At 37.8% G+C, this 27,583-nt stretch overlaps 2 pseudogenes; both read right to left on the bottom strand.

Annotated features, from left to right (window-relative positions):
* Window positions 1–5,129: 5,129 nt before the first annotated feature.
* Window positions 5,130–5,793, bottom strand: LOC101535498 (elongation factor 1-beta-like; annotated as a pseudogene).
* A 9,441-nt stretch (window positions 5,794–15,234) lies between these two features.
* Window positions 15,235–23,326, bottom strand: LOC101519318 (PRAME family member 12-like; annotated as a pseudogene).
* Between the last annotated feature and the right edge of the window lie 4,257 nt (window positions 23,327–27,583).

Raw genomic sequence — 27,583 nt, 5'->3', positions numbered from 1 at the left:
CCAAGTGCTTATTAAACTATGCCATAAAACCAAAATAAAAAAAATCATTACAAAAAAATCAATCCTTAGTCATCAGTTAGTTTTAAAGGATTGAAATTATGCAAAACATATTCTCTAACCACAGTGGATATACATGAGGAATAAACAGAATACATTTATGTACATGAAAAGTCATATGGCATTTTCATATTTTCTAACACTCTTTGGAGTGCACCTGTTTTCTTTAAGGGAAATATGCCCCAGAGAATGAGAAAAGTAGGCAAATAAATAGATTGTCATACTACTTAATCTCATATTCCTTACTATAACATAGAGAAGATGTTAGGAGTGTGGATTTTTGGTATGTTCTCTTTATATTTTGCATTTTGGCATATCGTAATAAAGTTTTTATTAAGATTTATTTATTTATTTTGAAAGAAAGAGTGCCAGGGATAGAAAAACAGAAAATGAGATGTTCCAACCTTCAGTTATTTCTTCAAATGATTGCAACCAAATCCAGGATTCAGAAACTCCATCTTGGTCTCCCAAATGGGTAGGTAGCTCACGTGTTTGGGCATTCCTCTGTTGCTTTCCTAGGCATGGTAGTAAGGAGCTAACATTGGATGCAGAGCAGTCAGAGCTTGAAATATTGCTCCATAAAAGTTGTGTAATTAAAGTAATGCAGGCCTCATAGAAAAAAAAAAAAAGAAATATTGCTCCAGTATGGGATGCTGGCATCACAACTGATGGATTAACTCATTATGCAACAAAGCCAACGCCAGGTAAATCCACACTAACATTTAAGAGCTAAAAGAAAAAGAAAAATCTTTCTCAATGTGGTGCCATTAAAAGTAACAACCTAACCTACCATATTGAGGTGAGCAGATAGTAATACCTAGGGACTCATTGAAGATTACTACTGCTGAAAGACAAAAACAATTTATGCCCTTACTGCTAAGTATCAAATTACTAAAGCGTACAGGTACCTGTCTAGGACATTTTGTTCGGTGACATGATCCGTGTTCTATTATATATCAAGTCAGTATTTACTGCCACTTGTAGCCAAAAACATCCTAAATAATGGGGCCTAGTACAATAGTGTAGTGGTTAAGGTCCTCGCCTTGAACGTGCCAGGATCCCATATGGCTGCCGGTTCTAATCCTGGTGGCCCCTCTTCCCATCCAGCTCCCTGCTTGTGGCCTGGAAAAGCAGTTGAGGATGGTCCAAGATTTTGGGACCCTGCACCCGCCTGGGAGACCCGGAGGAGGCTCCTGGCTTCAGATTGGCTCAACTCCAGCCGTTGCAGCCGCTTGGGGTGTGAACCATTTGACGGAATATCTTCCTCTCTGTATATCCGCCTTTCCAATAAAAAATAAATAAATCTTTAAAAAAGTCATCCTAACTAATGAAATAAAAAAAAAACACTTTAAATTTCTCCCTTCTGGAAGAAATTTTCATGGAAAACAGTTTCTGTTTATAGCTCCTATCAAAATTACAAACATACTTTATAATCTTTATCAATATCCTCTACTCTCAGTTCAAATTCTAAAATTTTCCCTAATCAAAAAGTTTAAAAAAATCTCCCTTTTATGAATATCTTGGTTGCTTGCAATGTGTAACTATTAATTAATACTCAGTGGATATGTAATTTAAAATATTAAAATCAAGTTGTTTTGGAAACATGATCACCAGAAACTAAAACTGTAATTTGGGCTCATTGTATAATTTTTTTAATTAATGAAAAATATGCTTAAGTATGCACATATTTAGCAAGCGTTTGCCATTTACCAATAAAATTATAAAATGTCCAGTAGAAATGAGGAAAAATCATACATTTATTAGTTACTATTAAAATTATAATTATCATAGTGCAAAGCTGAAGGATAAAACAGCTATAAGGAAAAATGTTAGAACAGCTTTCCTTATGAAAAAGTACAAATTCACTTTGTAAAGGACTATGATTTATGATAACACCAAAAATTAAGAAAAAATAACCCCCTTTTCACATAATTTCCTAAGTTTAATGTTTTGCAACACAGTGCCCATTCTGCAAGGCTTAAACATTGAACAGTGTATCTTATGGATGAAAAATTAACAAAAAATTACAGGTAAAATGTATCTGGAAAGTATTTGTAAATATACTAATGAAAAAGCATTACAGATTGCTGGTTTAGAGGAATAGTATTACACAGGCAATTTCTCCATCTCATTGTATAATGTACGGTATATGACATCAATGCAACTTTCTATGGTAATGTTAATTCTATTAAATTGTATTGGCTGAATATATCTACTGTGAAGCTGTTTTACCCTTATATGTTATATTTGTCAATTTAAGCCCATTTTCAAGCAAAGGAATTTATAATCTAACAGAGGAATGTGGCACATTTGGAAATTTTCTGTACAGGAATTTTTTAAAATCCCTCATCTATCTATCTATATCTATCTATCTTTCTTTCTTTCTTTCTTTCTTTCTTTCTTTCTTTCTTTCTTTCTTTCTTTCCTTATATCGTGAATGTGTAGTTTGCATTTGGATTACAATAAAATAATTATTTTTGTTCAAATTGTATCTTCTTTCTGTTTTTTTTAATAATAATTTATAGAACTGTAACCAATATGTTAAAAAATGCAAGTTCTTAACCACATCCTGTGACTACTTCATTGACATTTCAATTTTAGTTTATATACAGTCGGCTTCTATACACCTTGAAATGCCTATAGGGCACTATTCAGCTGTCTTGTGTCTATTTTCGTTTTAGTATTTAGCGGTTTATAGTGTCGAAGCATAATTTTGCTGAAATTGGCAGATTTTTCGGATAGTCTAAGCTGGCTTATAACTCTAAAAAGGCTTATGTCAACAGTTGAAGTGCAGAACAATTTTAGTATCGATTGCAAAGAAATCCTCAATACCTCAGTGAGGAGTAACTAATCTTTGTGTCCTATAGTAAGGTATGTGTGAGTACACGCTGACTGTTTCCTGTCTATTTCTAAGCTTTCTTTGTTGTTCTCTGTGTATCTATTCTAATTTGTGTGTTTTGGGGTGGGGGGCTCCGGAGCGACCCTGATGGTCATTGCAAGAGAGAGTGGGGATCCAAAGTTGGAACTAAGTAAGGGCCAGAGAAAGCTCATCTCCCTAGTCTGGAAGGAAGCTTACTGTTCGTCTGTTTCTGCAGACTGCTAACTTCACAGCTACTTCACTGGGAAAACTAAATGCAAAGGGGATAAATGAATCCCAGGATTGCCGTGGCAAAATGGTGCCACTTAATCACCAAGAATAAGGTAAATGTGGCTGGTATAATTGATAACAGTACAAGGGGCAATCAAGCCATCTGACTCTTAGAATTGTGGCTTATTGAAAATCATGTTCATAAAAGTAACATAGAAGGGCATTCTTACTTAATATATATAAGTAGGAGAGTGATGAGTCTAACTTGAATCATAAGAAACAGAAATCATAATCCTTGACTCAATCCATAGGTGGCCTACTTTATAGATTCACAACCCCTTGAACTAAGGAGAAACCAGGCCTCACTTGGATGCTGCTACTGTGTGAAAAATCTGTAGTGTTCATCCTTCACAGAGACTACACTTCCAACATAGTCTTTTACTAAGGTGATGATATGTTGGGTAAATGAAAAAGGTTAGGTTTAAATGTCAACTTTGTCCTGGTACCTATTTTCAGCAGACCCAGAACATTGTTATAAGTCAACAGTAGAGTCTAAAGCAGATAAGATTATTTTATCTCAGTTCCATCTCATAATGGGTCAATTGGCCTCCAGACCCATGCTGTTGTGATTTCTGTTTTCTTTATTTGTAGGATGAGTAGAAGTAGTCAGCAAATAGCAGAATCTTCTCATGTGTTCCCAGGAATGTTGGATGAGGAAAGCTGTAATGGGAAAGAACATGTGGAAGTCAGCAAAATCACCTCTGCTCTTTTTTAGAGAAACGGCAGATCAAAGGCAATATTCTATTGCTAGAGACAGTGTACAAGGAAATAAAAGATAGATCTTGATAGCTGATTGGATTATTATAAACATAAATAAGTGATGATTCCAATTGTAGTCACTGCACTAAATGTTATTTCATTGCAAATGCAAATTAACGCATACCTTAGTCCTTGTACTTGTTGCTATTGACATAAAACAATACATTTTTTTTCTCCATTTATCTTAGCAAAACAACCAGAAGCAATTTCTCTCAAGAGGGAAGGCAGCCAACACATCATCGCCATCCTATCTCAATTCTCCAGCCTTTGTTCAGAATTTAGTCCACAGGAGTTTTGCTTACTGTCCCCCTCAACAGGACATCATACTGTTCCATTGCATTAATGACATGTTGATTTGACCCAGTGAGTAACAATAATTACTGATGTTTACTAAGAAGATATTTTCACATGTTGTCATAGTGTATGAAATCAATTTGACAGAAACTCTGAGGGTTTTTACTTTAGTGATATTTCTAGGCATGCAGTTAGGCATGCACATACTCACCTTATCATCAAATAGAACTGGTATATATGGGATTGATATGAGCAGGCTCTAAAGGCATAGGAAGTGACTTGAAAACTACAACCAAATGTTTTTCTTTTTCTCTGCTTGCACCAATGCACTGATGGAGAATTTACTATAAGCAGTTGAAAGAGAAAATAAAAACGTAGACCAGGTTTACATAAGGTTCTGTGCTATATTATGTACAAGCACAGCCTGAAAGTGAACTACTCTAGCACTATAATCTGTCGCATGCACATATATGAAGGAAAATTATTAAGAGAAATATTTCTGGTGGGCCAAACTTTAAGAGGTGAAATCGCTTGTTCATATTGCTTACGAGAATAAATGTCTCAAATGTGTAATTGTATACCGATTCAGAGACTGTGCTAATGATTTACCTGTATGTTTAGAGGCTTGAAAGGAACATGATTAGTAAATCAGTGACAAGATAGTTTGTAGGACAGGTATATGAATATATAATTTGGACAGAAAATGTGAGGATGATTGTGGGTCAGTTGAATGCTAACCAAAAGGGGGCCTCGGAAAGGGAGAATCCTCTCCCCTTCCCTTCTTTCCTTTCCCTCCCTTATTTCTATCTTTCTTCTTCTTTTTTTTTTATTCTTTCAAGCATTTATTTAAGTGAAACAATTCTGATGGACTTTAGATCTTGTTGAAAGCAGTCACATCCATGGGTTGCATGTGGAGCTCAAAAGCTTTGATCTGTTCCAACTTTGTCATCTTCAGCTACACACTGTATTTGAAGTTTCTTAATTCCATAGCACATGGGAACTAGCTTAGTGGAGCCCCAAAACAACAACCCATCTCCTTGAATATTCTTGAAAAACTCCTCCAGTTTTGCCATATCTGTTTCATCATCTCAAGGTTTCGCATCTAGTAAGATGGAAGACTTGGCAAAGAGCACCTATTTTTTTGGCTTTCTTGGATTCGTACTGTGCAAGTCGTTCTTCTTTCTTCATTTTACTCCTCAAGGTCAGGTCCAAAGAGGTCAATGTCATCATCATCTTTACTATCTGTGCTTCTGCTTCCTGCAGTGTCTTCCCATATCTACAGGACCATACTTATGCAATTTTTTTTTCATTCTTGACAGGCTGGCCTTCTCCTTCTTGTAACACTTGATGTGATTATAACAATAGAGGTCATGACACACATCGGCAGGCAGAGGGTCGGACAGGGTTTTGAACACTGCCACATCTGCTTGTGATGGCACATCCCCCTCAGTGTAGCTGTTGTCTGCCAAGTAATCATTGAGCATCTGGAGGCCAGCAGGGATTTTCAGGTCTCAGAAACGTATGGCAGCAGCCATACCAGGAGCTGTGGGCAGCAGAGTAAAAGAGCAGCAAAGGAGGATTTTAACAATAAAGTTATGATGACTGAATGACTGATTCTCTGGATTCAGGTTATACACAGCTTGACAATGCTGCTATTCCTCTGTGGGCTGATGAGCAAATTCCTCATTTTGGTAAAGATATAGGGAAAATTTCCTTGAATCTTTGAGGAGTTGACAGTGATATATGCTATACATTTAAATAAGGGAGAGCTATGGGACAGAGTGATGAGTTTGTGAGGCCTGTACTAACTTCAGATAGACAGCATCAGAATCTAACTGAACACACATAACTGGTTTTAGAAAATTACTGTCAGGCACCCGCATTATGTCTCAAAGCTTTAAGCTGACACCTGCAACACCAGCATGCCATATTGGGAATCTAGGTCAAGTCTCAGCTGTATTATTTCCTATCCAGTTTCTTGCCAATGTGCCTAGGAAAGTAACAGAGGCCAGCCTAAGTACCTTGGGCATCTATGTGGGAGATCCAGATACTATTCCAGGTTCCTGATTACAATCTGTTTCAGGTCTAGCCATTGCAACCATTTAGGAAGTAAACCACTGGATGAAAGATTCATTCTCTTCTCCCCCCTCTCCCATCTCCTCTCTCTCTCCACTCCTTGCTCTATCCCTCCACCTCTCTTTTTCCCTCTGCCTCTATCACTATACCATTCAATTGAAAAAAAAATCAAATTAAAAAAAAAAGAAAACGATTGTCACAACAGAAAGCTGTGTCTACTGAAAGCATGATAATCCTCACTGATTTTCATGTTAATCACTTAACTTGATCTATCATTAAACTCAAAAAGATTAACTCCTCATGGTATGTTACTGAAACCTTAATGCTCTGATTCCATTAACTAACATCTCCATGCTTGTAATTGCTAAAATTACTGACTCCATCCTTTCAAAAAGTGGTAAATATTTAACTATCAGATTTGCCTATTATGTTTTGTTTGAAGCCTTATTTCAATAACCTGCTGGAGACTTTTTTCTCATTGAAAAGAATACAGTACACATATACCAGGCTAGCTTTGACATAGCAGCACATGATTTTTGAAAGCAATTTCTTAATTTTATCAATCTCTCTCCATGGTAAATTACACTGATGACATTCTCCTCTGAGAAAATTTGTCAGATTCACTGGTTATAGAAATAGAAGTAAAACAAAAGGCTTAAGCAAAGGAAATGGCCATTGTCTGAAGAATAACAAGTGTCCTTCCATCTTTGCCAAATTTCTGAGAATGATTTGATACATCTTCGCCTACACTGTATAGAAATGGCTTTAGATGTTTTCAGTAGCCACCATGTCAATAGAAGCAGTACTCAGGAAAGAAAATAACTATATGGAAAGTATATTCCTCATTTACACATTATCCTAGGCTCTCCCAAAGACTCCTTTGCTTTAGTGACTTGACACCTTCTTCATTACTCCTCCAGGAGTCTCTGAATTACTTTTGATAGACATAGGTTGTCCCAGGCTTCAGAAGCATAAAATGGTCCTAAGCTTAGTACTGTGCACTTTTATGATTACTGCTCATAAATAGAACTCCTGTGAATCTGGAGGTTCTTAGTTGATCTCTGATCATTCAAGCATAGCTGTTCTGTGTGCTTTGAAACAGGAAAGTACAACCCTGTTGGGTCAGCATGTCCACCAATGGCTACTAGCTTCAGAATGAATCCAGTGAATATCCTTGGACATACCTAATAGGAAGCAGTGGCCTTCACAGTCCTCATTCTCTCTCTGATGACATGGTGTTAAAGGGAATACAGATGCCTGAATATTTTGTTCAAATACTTGGAATTCTCTGAGTGAAAAAATGGAACTTTTTGTACTTTACTAATGATGCTAATACTCTCATAGGTGATGGAACTCAGTGAAATGTGGCTGCTTTCTATTCTTATCCAGTACTTCTCTACTGAAGGATAAGACCCAAGGATCACCACAAAAGCACAAGACTTCAGGTTATTGCCATAGCAGTGGACATTCTGGCTACTAAAGCTTACAAACTCTTGAATCACTTCTTAGGAATTTACCCCTTTTGGACAAAGTACTCTCGGAAAACTCCCGGTACCCAGATACCCAAAATATTGACCAAGCTAGCAGATGTGACTACATGTAAATGACAAGACCAGAATGTAATATCTTATGAGGACATTGTTCCTTCATTTTAGAATTTCAGGTATTACTGACTGTGACAACGACACTTATTTTCACTACTGAGAATACACAAATATGGACTGTTAAATAATACATTCAGTCCACATCTCCTCTATGTGATGTTAGGGCAGGCAGTTTAATTGAGAAGTATAATGGGATTTTAAAATACTTAGTTGATAAAATGACAAATGAACCCCCCACTGGGTGTTACTATTGCCAGAGGCATTAATTAATTTAAATTTGCATCCCCTGGTGACAAGCACTTTTTATACCAATGCCCCATAAGACCCTAAACTGGCCTTACCAGACATAAATTAACTTACATCTAAAATTCATTTTTTATAACTACCTCAGTATATAGCTCTATTCTTTCATTTTAAGTGCCCAATTCCCTTCCTAGAGAGACACTGCTGTTTCCTAAAAATTTCAGTCATTATTGGATTTATATTGATACCAAGGGATCAAGTGTTATATGTCTTAAAATTAAGACATACTAATTTGTACTGCCTTGACATCTGATGGAATTCTAAGTTTCTCAAATGTTCTAACTACCTATTCTGACACCCTATTCTTCCATAAAGGAAGCCTCAGAAAAAAAAAAAACATAATCCTTGCAAAAATAGAGCAGGCACAATTATTATTAATTCTTGAGAAGTGGATTTTAGTTGTAGAATTTTTCAAATAAGGCACTCAGCTTCTCTTACAGCAAACACAAGACAACACATTCTCACACATTATAACACTTGCTTTTTACAGAATCTGGCCTGTTCACATTTTTCTGAATGTAGTCCCTGTATATCCTTGGATGGTATACCATTTCTTCTTCCCCTGGAGCTATGAGTATGTCTGACCAATAATTTGCACTCAATATTATCTATACAGATCAGTTATGTACTTGAACATCCCCATAGTTATCTGGAATTCTGCTCCCTCTCTTCCTTAACTGAATGAATAATTGGTGATAAAAGACAACCTGCAAAATAGCGAAATTCATTTGTAGACACTACGTCTAATAAAGGATTGATATATGGAATATACATAAAGAGTACTTAAAACTCAATAACGAAAGAGAAATAACCTGTTTAAAAATGAGCAAAGAATGTGTTTTTCCAAACCTATACAAATGGCTTTCAAATACATGAAAAGAAAGACAAGGCTGGCCTTGTAGCTTATTGGGTTAAGCCCCACTTGCAGTGCCCATATTTCATATCAGAGTGTTATTTTCAGTCCTGGTTACGTTGCTTCTGATCCAGCTTTCTTTTTTTTAAATATTATTTTATAATGTAGTTCCATAGGCTCTGGGACTTCCCCTTCCCCCCCAGAAAAGTTCCCTCCCCGACTGATTTTTCCCCATTGATTACAGTAGTATAGGCCTTCATGAATAGTCACATATACATCACTCTACTATTTAAGTGTTCTCATCCGGCTTTCTGCCAAGGCACATAATGGATATATGATTGGGAGACACCAGAGGATAGACCAAGTACTGGGGCCCCTGCCACCAAAATGGAAAATCTTGATGCAGTTCTGGGTCTCTGATTTGAACTGGCCCTGCCCTGGCTGTTCAAGGCACTTTGGACCTGAATCATAAAATTGACACCCCAAGTGTGAGCACCTGAGGTGTAAAAAGAGCGCCTGGGGCATAAAAATTTCTTCAGGTACCCTTTCTCTGGCCCTCATATGCTTGCACTCTCTCTCTCTTTCTTCTCTCTCTCATCTTTCAAATAGAGAAAAGCTAAAACATTAGTTTTTTACAGGTTTATTTGTTTGAAAGGCGATGTTACATGCACATTTACACACACGCATATTACATACACATGCACAAGGAGAGAGATATATCTTCCATCCACTAGTACACTCTCAAAATGGGCTCACAAATAAGGAATGGGCCAGACTAAATCCAGGAGCTTGAACCTCCATCAGGGTCTCCATATACATGACAGGGGTCCAGTAATTTAGGCCATCCTTCTGCTGCTTTTTCAGGTGCCTTGGCAAGGATCTGGTAGGACGCATAGCCAGCTGAGTCTTGGACCAATGCTCTTATGTGATGACAGCATTGCAAGCTGCAGCTTCACCTATTGTCTCAAAATTCTATTCCTACAAATAAATATTTAAAGGAGGGAAACAATATCAAATATTTCTGAAGTTTTGGATGAATTGGTACTTTTGTAAATTGCTGATGGGAAAATAAACGGTGCAGCTGCTTTGAAAATATGTTTGATAGTCTTTTTAGTTATTAAATATATAAATTAATGTAACAATTCCATATCTTAAATGCTTATGTCAGAAAATTGAAAATGTGTACACTTGCAAAAGGTAACAATTTTCATTGTAACATTATAAAATAATACAAATGGATATGATATAAAAGTTCAAAACCAAATAACCCAAACGTGATGCATTTATAAATGCTATTGCTTCATAATTGCTATAACATGATTGACCTTTGAAACCATGCCAAATAAAAGAAAAAAAACACATTATCTGATCCTGTTATATGATAGATCTAAAGTAGGTAAATTCAAAGAGAAAAAGGGTAGATTAGCAGTTTCCAGGGTAAGAGGGGAGAATGGTGAGTAACTACAAATTGGTATAAAAATTTCTGTCTGAGGTGTTGATATGTTCTAGGAGAAGGCATTTAGCCTATCAGGAACATTATTGGTGGTGGCACCATATCAGAATGCATGTGTTTTAGTCTCAGCTCCTGGATTCCCGCTTCCTGCTTGTACAGACCCTGGGAGACCTGGTGATGGCTTAAGTGGTTGGGTTGTTGGATCCACTTGGTAGAACTGGACTTCGGTCTAGCCCAGGCTGTGTGGTTGTGGACATTTGGACAGTAAACTAGATAATGGGAGCATGCATTCTCTCTCTCAGTGTGGTTGTGTCTCTCTTTGAGTAAAGCTTACAGGGCTCAGAGTGGAACCCTTGCTCCCTGTGACTCTGGGGAGTCTGGGAATGCAATGGTATATGCAACAGGATAATGGCTGAGTTCATGAGCCTGTGTGTGGTAGCTGGGTGGACACTATTGGCTCAACCTAGGTGGCTGGTTCACCTTGGCAGAAAGATGATGTTGTGATAATGACAACTGATGCAACCATATCCTCTCCCTAACCCATGAACATAGAAGAGATTTGACTTGGGTATCATTTTTGACTTTTTCTATTTGTTTGAAAGGAAGAATTAGACACACATACACAGAGAATGAGACTGCCTAAATGGCTACAATGGTCAAGGTTGGGCCAGGTTTGAAGCCAGGACCCGGGAGTGCCTCCCAGGGCTCTCACATGGGTACAAGTGAAAAAGCACTTGTGGTATACTGCAGAAAGGGGAAATTTTATTATGAAACTTATTTGAACTATGCAATAAAGGTAATAATTCTGACGACTTTCGTAATTTGTTGATGAACATTTATACATGATAAAAACGTGTGCTTTATTTTTAATAGTGAAAATGGATTTGTTTTTGATTTCCTTAAATACACTATTAACAAATGAGTCTCTAAAAACTTCTCACTAATAGGAGTTTCTCCCTCTACTACCTAAACAATTACTTCTAACTTTCACTTAAGATTCAGCCTTAATATTTAGATTAAGCTGCATTTAAGTTATGAAATGGCTATTAATAACATGAACTTAATGTATTTAAAAGGTATCACAGTATGAGATCTTCCTCCCTATTTTTCTCCTCTATTAAATACTTTTTTAGTAACAGTACTAATTACATCTTAGATGTCAGCAGGAGCTGACATTGGTATATTCTTTGAAATATCCCTTAATTTAATTTAAAATAATATGATATATCGTAGTATTTTATTCTATATTCCAAAACTATGTATCATAGGGAAGAGAAATATGATTTGGTAGATTCAGAAATGTTTCTAAGCAATATCTATTTTTAGCATATCTAATTTTGAATTTTTTGGTGAAATGACCTGTTGAATATGCTCTTTTCTAAAGACAATTAGGACAATCTTTAGCACCATAGACCTTTATCACGTGAGTAAATGTGATGATGGCTCTAGAGCATCAATGATGTTGTCAGAGTTACATAATATACAAGATTATATTCTCTCCTAACTAGTCTATCACAAAATTAGGATAATTTAATTGTTACATTATTTTACTTTCTAAAGTAATTGTGAAGTAATTGATCTTGCATATTGTGGCATATTTCTCAAATGACTATACTTGAATTTACTGACTTTATGAATGTCTGAAGTTCAAATAAGTTAAGTTCAAATAAGTTAAGCACACTTCAGTTCAGAGGCTGACTTGGCCTATAGCCTAGTTTTCCTATACAATTTTTTTTATTAATTATTTTGCATTATGTGACAGTTTCATAGGCTCTGGGAATCCCCCCACCCCTCCCCCTCCCCTCCCCCTCCCCTCCCCCCCTGGTGGATTCCTCCACCTTGATGCAGTATTACAGTTCAAATTCAATCAAGATTCTTTCCTTGCAAACATATACCAAGCATAGAGTCCAGCTACTTATTGTCCAGATGGGTTGAACAGTTTCTTGGGGAGACCATTTCTGGTCTGAAGTTAGAGCTGGTAGAATATCATCACAGTCAATTAAGAGTCCCAATATAACATCAACAGCAATTTGCAATATTATGGAATTGACATGGTTTTGAGTAACCAGTATGTTAAAAAAAAAAAAAAAAAAGCAAGTCCTAACCACAACCTATGATTAGCTCATTGACATTTCAATTTTAGTTTATATACAGGACCGGCTGCTATATACCTTAAAATGGCTATAAGGTACCATTCAGCTGTCTCGTGTCTATTTCATTTTAGTATTTAGCCATTTGTTGCGTTGAAGTATAATTTTGCTGATCTTGGCAGATTTTAGGATACTCTAGACTGGCTTGTAACTAACAAGACATTTGTCGACATTTAAGGTGCAGAACATGATCCAGCAATAGCACTCCTAGGGATATATCCTATATAATTTTATAGGAACACAGCCAGGCCCATTAGGTCATGATTTATCTATGGTTGCTTTCATATCATAAAAGTAGAATTAGGTTGTTAAGACAAAGACCATCTGTCCACAAAGCAGAAAATACATGTTTGCTGACCTCTTGCTGAAACTAAGTATTTTGGACCTGTAATAATTATCTCGAGCAGCCATTTTATAAGTAAAAATTAATGGTGAAATATGTCAGAAAATTATATTATAGAAATCATGGGAGTAGTAAAAACAATGTTAAAAGGAAATGACAAAAATATCACTGATTCCACTTTTATAAAGTATTATATACACTGATTAATAATATGAGACCATTTGAATAAGTCCATGGAGGGACAGACACTGTGGCATTGTGGGTTAAGCTACTGCCTACAGTACCAACATCTCAGTCTCAGGTGTTCAACTTCCTATTCAGTTCCCTTCTAATGACCTTGGAAAGCAGCAGAAAATGATCCAAGTTCTTGGTCCTCAGCACCCACACGGGAGATCTGGAGGAAGCTCTTGGCTCCTTGTCCCCCTGGCCATTGTGGCCATTAGGAGAATGAGCAATTGCATGGACAATCTTTCTCTGATTCTTCTCTCTCTGTAAATCTGCCTTTCAAAAAAAGTAGTTAAATCTTAGAAAAGGAATTCAAAAATCCATGGAAGATAGAATTAAAATCAGTTCATTTGATGCAACAAAACAAAACAAAACAAAATCATGCTAATAAACATACCCTAAACCATTCATGTGTATTGACTGTGGATCAATCTAGCTTAACTGTTTCTTTCATTATTTGCATAGAATTACACTTTTTAAAATGTCTAAATTTTTTCTCTTAGTAGCTCTGCTATATAATATGTAAGCAACTACTTGCCATAGTGATGTTTCATTAGAATATTAACATCATGGATGCTTGCTTGACTCAGGATCAGTGGTCAATATATTTTGCTTATTATCACCTAGGGTACTTCATTATAAATCTTAAATAGCTTATTTCCATTTACAAGAAGGAAAATTCCCATGACTAATGTAAACTCATAAGGAATCTTTTAAAATATTTAACTTTAAAAGATGAATGGAAATAAGAAATATGTAAATTGCTGAAAATACTGAGAAATATGCTGCATCAAAATTTTTCATGCCCCAAAGTATCCATCTGTTTTGAACAAAATGGTCAAATTTTAAAATATGCTATTACTCACTATAGATAAGAAGCACCTTCCCCCAAATAATATGGGAATAAAAATATTTTTAAGTGTAAGATACAGAGTTCTTATAACACATAATATTGGTGAAACTGAAATAATATTATGAGAGATACTATTGTATGATTCCAGTGATACTAAATTATCTTTTAATGTTTTCAGCCTTTTGTGATTGCTGGTTTTTTTTGTTTTTTTTTTTGTTTTGGTCTGTCTTCTACTGTCACTGTGGTAGGACTTCAAAAAAAGGAGCATTCACACTTCAAAAAAGTTCAGGAATAAATTTACTAAAACTATATATAAATAATTATAATTTAATTCAGAGTTTATCCACCAAATGGGGAATGTTGCTTTGGGAAAAAATCAATGTGCTGCTACTGTTCACAAAAATACATTTATATAATAAGAATTTAACAAAGAAAATTTTGTGTTACTTCTTACGTGAAATATATGTGCTTTGTCACCTCATAAAAATTCTTTGGGAAACAGGCATTTATTGGATGGGGTGATTTCCTTCATCCTCTGGATACTGAAGTATACTCAGTTTAGCGCTGATTATGAGATAGGTACAACAATATTTATGTCTCCTTTTTGCCAAAGTTTCTATATTCACCACTTACACAGTTTGTTGCGTATGAAGTTTTATCAGATTTATCTGAGACCAAAAATCATGTTCTATTACTGTTTACTTTGCATCCTTCTTCAACTATATGCCCTTGTCTTTCATATTGAATTTTTTTTTGCATTATGATGCTTTATTGGTTGCAACTGAGGACAATGCAATGTTGAGATCAGAACATGGAATGCAACACTTAGCCTATTCCACATTAAAATACAAGAACAACCTGGGCTCTGGCCAGATCATCCCATGCCAACTTTCCCAGCAACCCTTCACACTCAGATCAACCCCTGGGCCTGGGAAGCCCCTCTTCCCAGGCTGCTCTGCCCCTGCATGCTGCAGCTAGAATCTCAGCCCATCCTGTCCACCCCCATCCCAGGTCCTCGCTGCAAGTGTCCAGAAGGAATATCTGGACTTGTGTACACAATTAGTCCAGCAAGTAGCACTCACACCAATTACGGCGCTTTAGGCCAAACACCATCCATCATGAACAATTAGGGAAGTGGACAGTGCTAAACAAAACTTGCTTAGGCTGTCTTATTCTTTTCAGCCTGTGCAACAGCTCTGTACAGTGCTGGAAAAACCTCGGCCCGTGGGCAATGCCCTGGGTGTGGTAACTCTCCAGGGTAGCTGGGTCCTGCTCAACTCTCAGTGCACTGACATTGCCTGTGTGCTCCAGCAGCTCCTCCATCATGGCCATGGAGATGCTGTTCCCAAAAAAATTGAAGGTGCTGAGCTGGTAGCACTGGCTCAGGGCCGGTAGCATGGCATTGAGATGGGAGTCAGTGATCTGGCAGTGCAGCAAGTCCAGGATCATGAGTGTGGCTGCCACTCTCTCCAGCAGGACTCTGAGCGGCTCCAGGCTGATGTGGGTCAATGGAACACCACTCAGGTACAGGTGTTGGAGCTTGCTGAGGCTTGGACACTGGGACAGTTAGCAGACATCCACTTCAGAGAGCAGGCAGGCCGTTACAGAGAGGGCCTCCAGCGGGCCTTTCAGGAACCTGAGCACCTGGTCCAGGTTGTCCTCCAGGAAGCAGAGGCCATATGAAGGCTGTGAAGGTGGGGCAGCTCGGCAAGCTGGGAGGCGAAATGTGAGTTGAACAGCTCCTTGTGCTCTGGGGTGATGTGGTCCAGTATGCTGCAGTGGGAGACACACAATGTGTGATGGCTGCTCATCCCATTCAGGTAGGGAGCCAACGCTTTCAGGGTGAAGAGGAGCTGGGTAGAGTCCACTTGCACCTCCTGGATGCAGCCGAGCTCCAGAATGTCCAGGATTCTGCTGAAGGTGTGGATGTGGATGTTATTCACTGAGATCTTCAGCTGGTGACAGCACAGGTGCACCAAGCTGGCTCTCTCCTTCACCCACAGAAGCAGGTGGGCAAGGAACTCATCCCAAATGACCTCAGGGAGGTAGATGTTGGCTATGACCTTCAAGGCTGACTTGGGCCGCTTGTGCTCCACTGGCTGCCTCCTCACCTTGGGCTCCGGAGAGCAGGCATCATCCATGCTCTCGGCCCACACATTCCAGATGTTCTGAGAAGCATGCCGGCAATCCAGCACGTGCAGCTTCGCTCCGCTGGAGTCAGAGTTCTGGGCGTACATCAGGTCAATCCCATCCAAAACAGCTTTTAGGTTGTCCACCTGCTTCCTCTTCATGAGGGTGCCCAGCTGCAGGAAGTCGAAGGGCCAGACCCTCACCATGGCCTTCAGGATGTTCAGGAACCTCCTGTTGAAGGTTTCCAGGAATAGTGCAGGGAACATCTCTCTGGGAAGTTGGTCCAGACTAAGGATGGCCAAGGCCTCATGACCCAGCAGGCTCTTCTGCGCCAAGTGCAGGAGTCTCGGGGGGGCATGCTGCTTATCCTGCTCAGGGCTCAATGACAACCCTTCTGCTGCTGTGTCCTGCCTGGAGATGGAGCCTGGGCCACTGTGGAGCCCTATGGAGGCAAGCAAATTCCTGGCTCTGGATGAGGCTGGGAGGGCAGCCTGAGCTCTGGAGGGAGCAGGCACAGGTGCTGGGACTCTTGAAGTAGGACCTTTTTTTCATATTGAATTTGGTAATCCTTTGCTATTGAAGAATATTGCATTCAACGGTACTATGTTCCCCTGCTACCACTTTGTTCTTGTTGAAGATGTGTTTCAATCTGGCCACACAGAAGTGAGAGAAATGTTAAAGAAAAGCCACCCACATCACTGCATCCATTCTAGAGAGGTGAGCACCCCATTGTAGACATGATATTTATTCTAAGAAACATGATTGGATTTGCATAAAGGAATCCATGTGTATTTTTATATGCTACTGTGTGTGTATTTTGAATTTTTTGTTTAGTAGCATAACACTTATAACTTTATATCTAAATAAATATTGAATAGTAACAGAAAATACAACTTTAAAAGTAATATATATATATATATATATATATATATATATACACATATATATATCTAACCAGTAAAAAAAATGAATGACATGTTTTTGTCTTTTTTCTAGTTAGAAAGTATGCAGCAGAAGGGTTGGTGGAGAAGTCTTTAGAATTACAATTTTTAGCTAATAATTGACATGTAACACTTTCAATTAAATTGATTCTATTTTCTCAACTTCTAGTGCAATATAGTTGCTTGGATTAAAATTGTCTAAAGTGATGACTCATGTTTCGATATGTGGACAAACGAACATCTACATTATTTCATAGATTTGGTTTCTTATATGACTTAAAAGAAAGGCATACTGAATTACAAATCTCATAAACTTTCTGCTTCCTTAAAGTGTATTTCTATTTAATTTTTCCCCTGTGATGAGAAAACTGTTTTTGTAGATGTTACAAAAATGTTGTGGTGACTGTTACACAATTCTGTGAATGCACTGGTATGGTCTGAAACATTAGGAAATGATGTTTCTTAGTCTCTCTCTCTCGTGCCTAAATCTTTGTCATTTGAAGTTCTTTGCTCTTTCTTTACTTGGAACAAGAAATAATTCACAAAATAACCACAATAAAATGTTCTCATTTAAAACATTAACATTACCAGGAGCAGCTATACAATAAAATAGATTCTAAGTGGATAAAGGTCAACTTGTTTCCACAAATATATTAGTGGTAATTAGCAATGAGGTTAAGTGGGCTATTCTTTTACAACACCTTGATTTTATTTTAAAAATGGATATCTTTTATTAAGAATGTGCACTTAATTAAGGTATGAAAGCTTCTATGTCATATTAACCTAAGATAAAGTCATCATAATAGAAGTTGTCCATTTTTGGTAAAGCATAGACTTCCCATTTCAAGGGATTGGGATAAGGAAGAAATTTTTTCGTGTTATTGTTATAAAGAAAGCATGTTCATGTTTGATTTTCTAAATTGGAAGTATGATCAGTAACTTTTTGGTTTGAGAAGATGAGCAGATTGTTGACTTTGGAACAGAGATACACAGAACAATCCAACATTTTGTAGCACTGTCTTTCTTATATCTAAATAAATCCTGATTATGACTAAGGGATTTTTTTTTATTACAGTGTGAGACTAAATATGTGACCTGGTGGAGTCTTGTGCTGGTACATAATCACTGATGTCAGCACCCACTCTGCTCATTTTTTTTAAAGATTTATTTATTTTTAATACAAAGGCAGATGTACAGAGAGGAGGACAGACAGAGGAAGATCCGTCCGATGATTCACTCCCCAAGTGAGCGCAATGGCTAGTGTTGTGCCGATCTGAAGCCGGGAACCAGGAACTTCCTTCTGGGTCTCCCACACAGGTGCAGGGTCCCAAGGCTTTGGGCCGTCCTCCACTGCTTTCCCAGGCCACAAGCAGGGAGCTGGATGGGAAGTGGAGCTGCCGGGACTAGAACCAGCGCCCATATGGGATCCCGGGGCTTTCAAGGCGAGGACTTTAGCCGCTAGGCCATGCCGCCGGGCCCCACTCTGCTCTTTAAACTGTATTCTGGCTAGGATTGTCATTGCTTGAATATCAGTAATATACTCCATGGTCACAGCTAGTGTTCTTTTTATCTTCTATGACAAAAGACCAGTTCACCATGGTGGCCTAGTGGCTAAATTCTTGCCTTGTAACTGCCAGGATCCCATATGGTCACCTGTGCCTGTCACGGCTGTTCCACTTCCCATCCAGTTCCCTGCGTGTGGCCTGGCAAAGCAGTACAGGACAGCCCAAAGCCTTGGGACTCTGAACACATGTGGGAGACCTGAAAAAAGTTTGTGGCTCCTGGCTTGAAATCGGCACAGCTTTGGTCATTGCGACCATTTGGAGAGGGAACCAGTGGAAGGCATTTCTTCCTCCCTGTCCATCCTTCTCTGTGTCAATCTGCCTTTCCAATAATAAATAAATAAATCTTAAATATACACATGCACACACACACACACACACACACAGAGCAAAGGACCTTGAATGCCGATAATCTGAAGTTGTCAATACATCATTACTTAGAGAACAGAATTGCATATACCTTGTATATATTCTTACAGACACAGCTATCTTTTCAACAAAATTAATGATTCTTCTTTTAAAAAGTGTCAGTTTGAAATGGCCTTCTACTTACGAACTACATCTCTGAGATGCTTGTGGATATAGGAAGGACAATAAAATAAATTCTTACATTAGCATGACATTAGCAGTAGTATATGTCACTTCATATCAGTATTAGCTTAAAAAAATCGTGTGCCTCCACCTTTCTTCTGCAGGCAAGTCGGTTATAAATAGTGGAACCCAAAACCCTAAGGTTTGCTGAAACTATAAGATGGAAGCGGAATAGACCACTAGAATGTATGCAATATAACTGCTCATAAATTATGGATGAATGTATAGGTTTATATATGCACACACATATGTATGTATATGTGTATATATATACACACATATATATAATTCTCCTTAATGATGGTCTTAGAAAGTTCATCTTGGGTCCGGCGGCGTGGCCTAGCAGCTAAAAAGTCCTCGCCTTGAACACCCCGGGATCCCATATGGACGCCAGTTCTAATCCCAGCAGCTCCACTTCTCATCCAACTCCCTGCTTGTGGCCTGGAAAAGCAGTCAAGGATGGCCCAAGGCTTTGGGACCCTGCACCCATGTGGGAGACTTGGAAGAGGTTCCTGGTTCCCGGCTTCGGATCGGCACGCACCGGCCCGTTGCAGCTCACTTGGGGAGTGAAACATCAGATAGAAGATCTTCCTCTCTGTCTCTCCTCCTCTCTGTATATCCGGCTTTCCAATAATAATAAAATCTTTAAAAAAAAAAAAAGAAAGTTCATCTTGATTGGCTTGTAAAGATATCAAAAATAATGGAGAATGCCACATTAACTTAACATCTCATTAAATTAGAACACCTGAGTGGTTTTGCAACCTGAAGAGTCACAGAAAAACTTGAAAAGGACTTTGAGCAACAAAGGTCAGTTGATAATTTTTAGTTAAACAAAGGAACTCATGCTTCTAGATAAAGATTATGTTAAGGTGTTGCCTTTCTCTTCTTATGTCCTAATTTAGATGACAATGAGGTACAACTCACATTGAGAGAGAAGTGAGAGGGCAAGAAAGTAACAAATATATCAGGCTTGATATATATAGCCAAAAAAAAAAAAAAGAATTATGTAGTTATTGGTATTTGAAACTGATTGAATAGATTATAAAGCCACAGAGGTTTTTAGGGCATATTTTTCCCAAAAGTGAATGTAACAATAGAATTCACTGATCTGTCGGCACAGCTCATTGGAGAATACATCATCCGGCAAAGATGAGAAACGGAGATAACAGAAAGGAGGGTATTTCTCAGAAGGTGGAGCTAGTTGTCAATGGAAAAAATGAGTATAGATGATTACAGAACCAAAATATTACTTTGACATTGACATGTCATCATTTTAAAATTATTTATTTATTTGAAATTTAGAGTTATCAGGAGAGAGGGGAATGAGAGGAAAGATAGAGAGAGAGAGAGAGAGAGAGAGAGAGCGAGTGCGAGAGCGCTCCCATCTGCTGCTAAACTTCCCAAATATTCCAATGGCCACTGCTGAGCCAGGCCTCCCATCTGGGCCCCCCACAAGGGTGGCATTTGGCCCTGTCACTTGTGCCATCTTCTGCTGCATTTCTCAGATAATTATCAGTAAATTGGACCCGAAGTGGATTAGCTGGGACATGAACTAGCACCCATATTGGATGCTGACATTGTAGGTGGCAGCATTAACTGCTATACCAAAATGCCAGTTCTGAAAGTCTATTGTTAATAGCTCCATTTAAAGGGTAGATCAAACTTTCTCCTATTTTCTGTAACATCTATTTGCAAAACAAGTTGAAATAGTCTCTGAAAAAAAATTAACATCTTAATTTGTAAGTAAAATTTCCAATGTTTTTTTTGAAAAATATTTAAGAATCTTTGTATATTAGTAATGAGCAATCTTTGTGTTAAATGCGTTCTTTTTCTACTTAAGTAACAAAATGAGGTATAAATAATGTCTTGTAGGGGTTTAGAGGTATAAATTTTATTCTAAATTCTGCTTTAGCTGCACCCTATGGGTTATTTTCTAGATTTATATTGGAAAACAGACATTATGCTTCCATAGTTGTGGCATATTCAACTCCATGACTCTCAAATTAGAGTGTGTTTAAATTTTAGCAGTAGATTATTGCATGTTTAAAACTGAAGTAATTGTTTATCTTCTTTATATCTTGAGTTCTACATTGGAAAATGTAATTTTGTCAGATGGGCTAAATGACATAGAATTTTAATCTCTTTCTTAATAACTTATCATTGTAATTATTGATTTTTTTCATATCCTGTTTCTAGCTTTTTTTGGCATCTCTGAATTTGTCAGTAATGATCTGAAGATTGTTTCTAAGTTTAAGGAAGACAAATGCAGGCAGTTAGGAATCTTTTTACAAAGTATTTGAGAGGCAAAATCACAAAGGTTTTCCTAAGCAATGTACATACACACACACACACACACATATTAGCCTAGAGGGAGAGAGGATTGCCATCTATAGATATGCTTTCCAAATGCCTCCAAAATCCTTGCCTGAGCTGAGGCCAAGCTGGGAGCCAGGAATATTATCTAGGTCTCCCACATGGCTGGCATGTAACTAATTATTTGAGGCATTAGTATGCCTTTAAGGGTTTGCATTGGTAGAATGTTGGAGTCAGGAGTGCCATTCAGGTATTGAGCCTGGTGCTTTGTTATGGGATGTGATATCTTAACAAATGCCCATCTCACAGATGAGAAGCTGTGCACTTCATATTTGATATGAAACACATACAGTTGTATTAGCATTTATTTTTTTCTAGTTAATGGTAAAAATATCCTTGGTTATAATGTAAATGATTGCCTATGCTTCGTTCGCACTGCTGCAGTGGTAATCTCATACTTAGTCCATAACTAGAAGTGGTGCCATTTTAGAAATGATAAGAGTGCTTTGCATATCTAACGTGAAATTTGGGTAGTTTCACATTTTGATTGCCTGTCCTTTACTAACACAGCACTCTGAGATATGAAGCACTATGATTTCACATAGGTTGAAGGCAGGTATATGGAGACAAAAAGCATTTCCCAAGGTCACATAGCTCTTGTATCTTTTACCATTGTTTTTATTATTGCTGATGGATGCTGCTTGTGATACAGATATTGTTGCCTTCAGAGGTGTGTTATTAGATAAAAAGAGATAATTAGTCAAGCAATATAGATGACCTTGTATTTCTGTTACAAATCATGTTGATTATTATTCAGTAAATGCTTATTTTTCATCTCTGCTGAATCATCACAGATGAAGTCTTGACTTATAACCACTTAAGTACACAACTAGCAGGTCTGTATCTCTCACAGAAGTTTCCACACAAAGGAAAACAAATCTCTGTGAGGTCGTAAACTGGTAATGAAATATCCTGACCAATAAGTGCCACACATTAATCCTGATCCTAACTGGTCACATGATCTCATCCAATCACAAGGGGAAATTGCAGTTGCAATATAAGTTGTAATGATTTCATGTTACTGTAACAAGGAAAATGGAAGTATCTGGTGAACTGCAGAAAACAGTGCAAGGCCAATTTGGCCCACGTTGAGTATATCAATATATGTCCAAACTGACAAGATTCAGCATTATGTTTCAAATTGATATGATCTGTGAGCTGGATAGGACTCTGATGTAAGAGTGACATAATATTCTACTGTCTCAGTAAGAATGCAGTCTATGATATCAAAGTGTTTCTAGTCAATGATCTGTTGCTGAAGCTCAGTGAGCACAGTATCTTTTGGTCACATCTGGCTATAAACAGTTCCGTGCTAGTATTATGTTCAGTCACCTATTCATAGCCTGCATTCATTATTCATTTGTTTTTAGAAAGGTCATTATTTTCCCACTGAAGGTTTATTATACATTAATGTTAGGAAAGATACCAGCACTTCTGAGAGAAAGAGAGAGCAACAAGTTCCAAAGACAGGGAGAATTAATCTTTTGACTCTTGCCAGCAATACCTGGAAAACTGAAGTCTTAGAAGTGAGCTCTTTTCTTCTCTTCTCAGAGGCCCCCAGACATTCAGAATATTCAGATTCCCTAGAAAGGCTCCAGTCAGGCAAGTCATGTTGTGAGATAAGCAGCTAGTTCAGGGTCATAATCTTGAAAGCAACTCCTCCTTCCTTGCCTTTATGAGGTACCTTCTGCCCACTGGTGACACTCATCTATCATCACCAGGAACCTGAGAGGGGGGCGGTATTGCACTGTTGCATAACTACTCTCATTGCAAGCACTCATAAAGGCCCATAATAGGGAGGGTCTCACTCTCTTGGTCATGTGCTCCTGTCACTCTAGCACTCAGACTCTTGGCCTCTGGCTTCCCATGGATAAACTTTGAGGACAGGTTGCCTCTGAGCATGGCCCCTGTATTCACTGCTTGGCAGGACAGTAAATAAGTTTATGCTAAGATGCTTTGTATTTCTAATTTATGTACTTTCAAGAGTTCCAGGAGAGGTGAGACCTGTAGGAATGAAATGTGAACAGAGAAGCCAAGGAAAGGTGAATATGTGCAGCTTTGTGTGTCCAAGTTGTTAACCATTTGTTTCTTAGGATAAGTTATATTGCTAGGGAAGGTAGCACAAAGTTCTTCAGTTTAACAGATGGACTTCAGGATAATGACCATTTTTTCCTCTCAGGATTTCAGTTCAGACTTGATTGCCACATGAACTTGTCATTTGCTAATTTGTAGCAGGCCCTGGTATCACAAAGCTTGGTTAATAAAGACTCCATAATACACCCTGAATTTGTCTGCATAATCTTGCTTGCATCCCGCAATTTGTGCCTCAGGGAACCCCCTGAAGAAGCATTGGCATTAGACACTTGTTGTACTTTCTTATTTTCTTTTAAGAAAGAAGGCTGGAAATAGGCATTTTCACTATATCAGAATGAGCTAGGCTTGCTTGGTGCAAGGACTGTTGTGGTTGACATAAAAAGGCATTCCTTGCTAATTTCACCTTGGCTATTCTTGACTTTAAGCTAACCTGGAGAATTTCAACATTTCAACTAATTTCTAGCGTTCTCAAATACACTTTCTAGACTGTATATTGACATTACATAGCTATATTCGTTTTGATAATAAGACGTAAATGTGAACACTAATTTCACATGATCAGTGTTTTTCATTTTTTTAAAAATATAACATTATCCCTCTATTTTTTTCATTTCTCTTAAATTCCTGTTGATTTTGCTATTCAGAAGTGGAAATCAATTCCAACTCTAGTTTCAAAACTTTATGTGGTGACCTTTTATTTCTTTTAATTTATAATTACCAAAATTTAATAACAGAAACATTTGAAATCTTTGCGTGTTTTATATCCTACCATTTTTAGAATTATTGTTGGTGTCATTCAGTCTTGATAGCTTGTTAGCACACTTGTAATTGTATTTTTCAACCATATATTTCTGTCAGAAGTCCATAACCAACCATATATTTGTATTTGATTGCACTGCCTATCATTGAGGATTTAGTAAATCCATATGTAATGTTTGCTCTGATAATTACATTGGGATGACTAAGTAAGCTAGAAGTGGAGATGAAAACGCCATATTGCACAATTTTGTGTAATGGCAATGCTTTTCAAATGATGTGTGGTTTTAATCAAAATTGGTAGGATTAAATAGATATAAAAAGTATTTACTAAAATTAGGCTACTGGGAGAGCTGGCATTCTATTTGTCAGAAAACAAGGCAACAGGCTACATTTTGATCTGATATTCATGTGAGTTTTTAAAAAATATTTTACAATTCAGTATACATTTATCAACACTGACATTGACAACGATATATAGTGCTGAATAATATGTGACAAATGCTTCCAAAAAACTCACATCTTAGTGAGGGAAGAAGACATATAAGCAAATAATAGCACTAACTTATGTACAATGAGTTTCTAGCTCATGTTTTCTCCTGTGGAAGCCTGTTCTTACTGTTGAGTTTTATTAATATGTCACTGTATTGTAATTCCATCTCTTCATAAGAGGACTGTTTACTATTTATACCCATTCATAACCAACAATTAGTATAGCGTACCATACCATGGAGGCACTGAGGCAGAAGAGGCCTGTGTTGTTAAGGGAAATTTCATTTGATAAGTAATATCTGAGATGAATCTTGAGGAATTAATATTCACCAGACAGAGAAGGCAATTGCTAGCAGAACCATGTGCAAAATAGTAGGAACATGAGAGAAGACAGTATGTTCAAGGCAAAATAAGGACAGAACTTTCTCTAGTCATGAGTTGTGGCTTTATAAATTCCTCCTATTCATGAGGGGTTATTGCGGGAAGCCATGCAGTTGGGTCGGATGGCATGGGTATGTGATGAGCATCGCTCCTCGGTTAGCAAGTCTACAAGGAGTTTCTGGGTGTGTGGCAAAGCACCGCAGAATGTCTCTGGGCACCCCATTGCTGCCTCACCCCATTGTATGGACACTCAGTCACCTCTCTGATGTTTCATAGAATTCTCCTGAGGGTGTTGTTGCTGTTTTTCTGCAAATGTGAAATGATTCTTGTAACTGGTATAACACCTCAAACTGATCAATCATGTTATGATAAAAACATCTTTAGTGACCTAAGGCAATGATACACAGCTAAAAGCATACAATGGTAAAATTGAGCCCACAATTTCTCCAAGCATCCTATTATATGCCCACCTTTGTCCTGGAACTTGCCCTAATATAAGTAATGTTTTCCTTAAGAAACGGCTTGGGTCCTGTACAGTGGCCTAGCAGCTAAGGTCCTCGCCTTGAATGCGCTGGGATCCCAAATGGGTGCCGGTTCTAATCCCGGTAGCCCCCCTTCCCATCCAGCTCTCTGCTTGTGGCCTGAGAAAGCAGTCGAGGATGGCCCAAAGCCTTGGAACCCTGCACCTGTGTGGGAGTTCCTGGCTCCTGCCTCTGGATCGGCACAGCACTGGCCATTGCGCTCACTTGGGGAGTGAACCATCAGATAAAAGATCTTCCTCTCTGTCTCTTCTCCTTGCTGTATTTCTGACTTTGTAATAAAAATAAATAAATCTTAAAAAAAAAGAAATGGCTTGATAATATCTTGGAACAAATGGCAATCATAGAGGTACAAAGGGTTTGTTTACCATGCGCCTTAAACTGTTACAACATATGATATGACACATTTTGGTTTCTTACCATAGAAAGCGGAACGTATATGGGGCATCTTCTAAAGGGAGAAAAATGCGAACTCCTAAAAATGGCTTGAAATTTCTACCTAATCTTGGCACTTATATTTAGGGAAACAAAACAGTTTATAAAAGCTTCTACCTTATATTGGCATTCATATTTAGGGGAAGAAAACAGTTTATAAAGATAAAAGGAAGTTTCTTGTAGAGGCCCTCTGCTTGTAGATTGGCTGAGTTGCCATGATCCCTTTCACTGCCCTTTAATAAAAGAACAAGAAACAATTTAATCAGCACTAGGTGAAGGTGGTGGTAATTAATGAATGATCGATTATAAGATTTAATAAAGAATCTATGTTATATGCTTTTATATAATCCTTTCATTTATGATCTTTTCTTTTAATTCTGTACTGTTGATATTTTAAGCAACATTAGTTAGTTTGTGTTTAGTGAAAACTGATTTTGAATATAAGTTAAACCACTTGTCACTATGTAACTGCATGTACTGCCAACCGTGGAGTTCCTGGCTTCAGCCAGGTCACTGCAGGTTTGAATGAGTAATAGCTTGCTGAAAATATTTTTTCTAAAGTAAAATAATAATACTGTTTTTAGGACTGATTTTGTATTCTTTTATAATGAAGTAAAAATGAAGCAATTGGATGTTGTTCAAAAGCTTGTGATGATTTATGTATAAACAATGAAGGCAACTTTTCTGAGTTGTCCATTACGAGCATCATGCCGTAGTGGTCCGTGCCTCTTCTGCCTCTCCTTCTTATCATCTCTTCTTATCGTCTCGCCGATCCACGCATCCTTTGCAAGCTCTCGAGTCAACCGGAGCAGGTGTCCAGTAGGTTATACTGCTTTACAGTTGGTTATTTGTTTTTGTTTGCTTTTGTGATGTTTTCCAAACAGGGTTTTGTACTTGTGAAGTTACTCAAAAGACATTGCAGCCAGTGGGGGTGAGATCATTAGAGCCAACCTCCAGGACTACAGTTTAATGACCAAAAATAGCTTTTCACTATCAGTACACAGAAGATCAACATGCAGGCATCCTTAACATGCTGGCTCCAGAAATCCATACCACAAATGTAGAGTGTTGTCCCAATAATTTCCAGACACAATGCTGATGCTGCAGGTTGGATAGCTTCATTATACTGGATACAGAGATCATTAGCTATTACCCACAATTTGTCAGAAAT

The sequence above is a fragment of the Ochotona princeps genome, chromosome X (genome assembly GCF_030435755.1).
Source record: "Ochotona princeps isolate mOchPri1 chromosome X, mOchPri1.hap1, whole genome shotgun sequence".
NCBI lineage: Eukaryota > Metazoa > Chordata > Mammalia > Lagomorpha > Ochotonidae > Ochotona > Ochotona princeps.
Note: the sequence above shows the minus strand (reverse complement) of the source record. Positions and strands in the feature narration are given on the sequence as shown.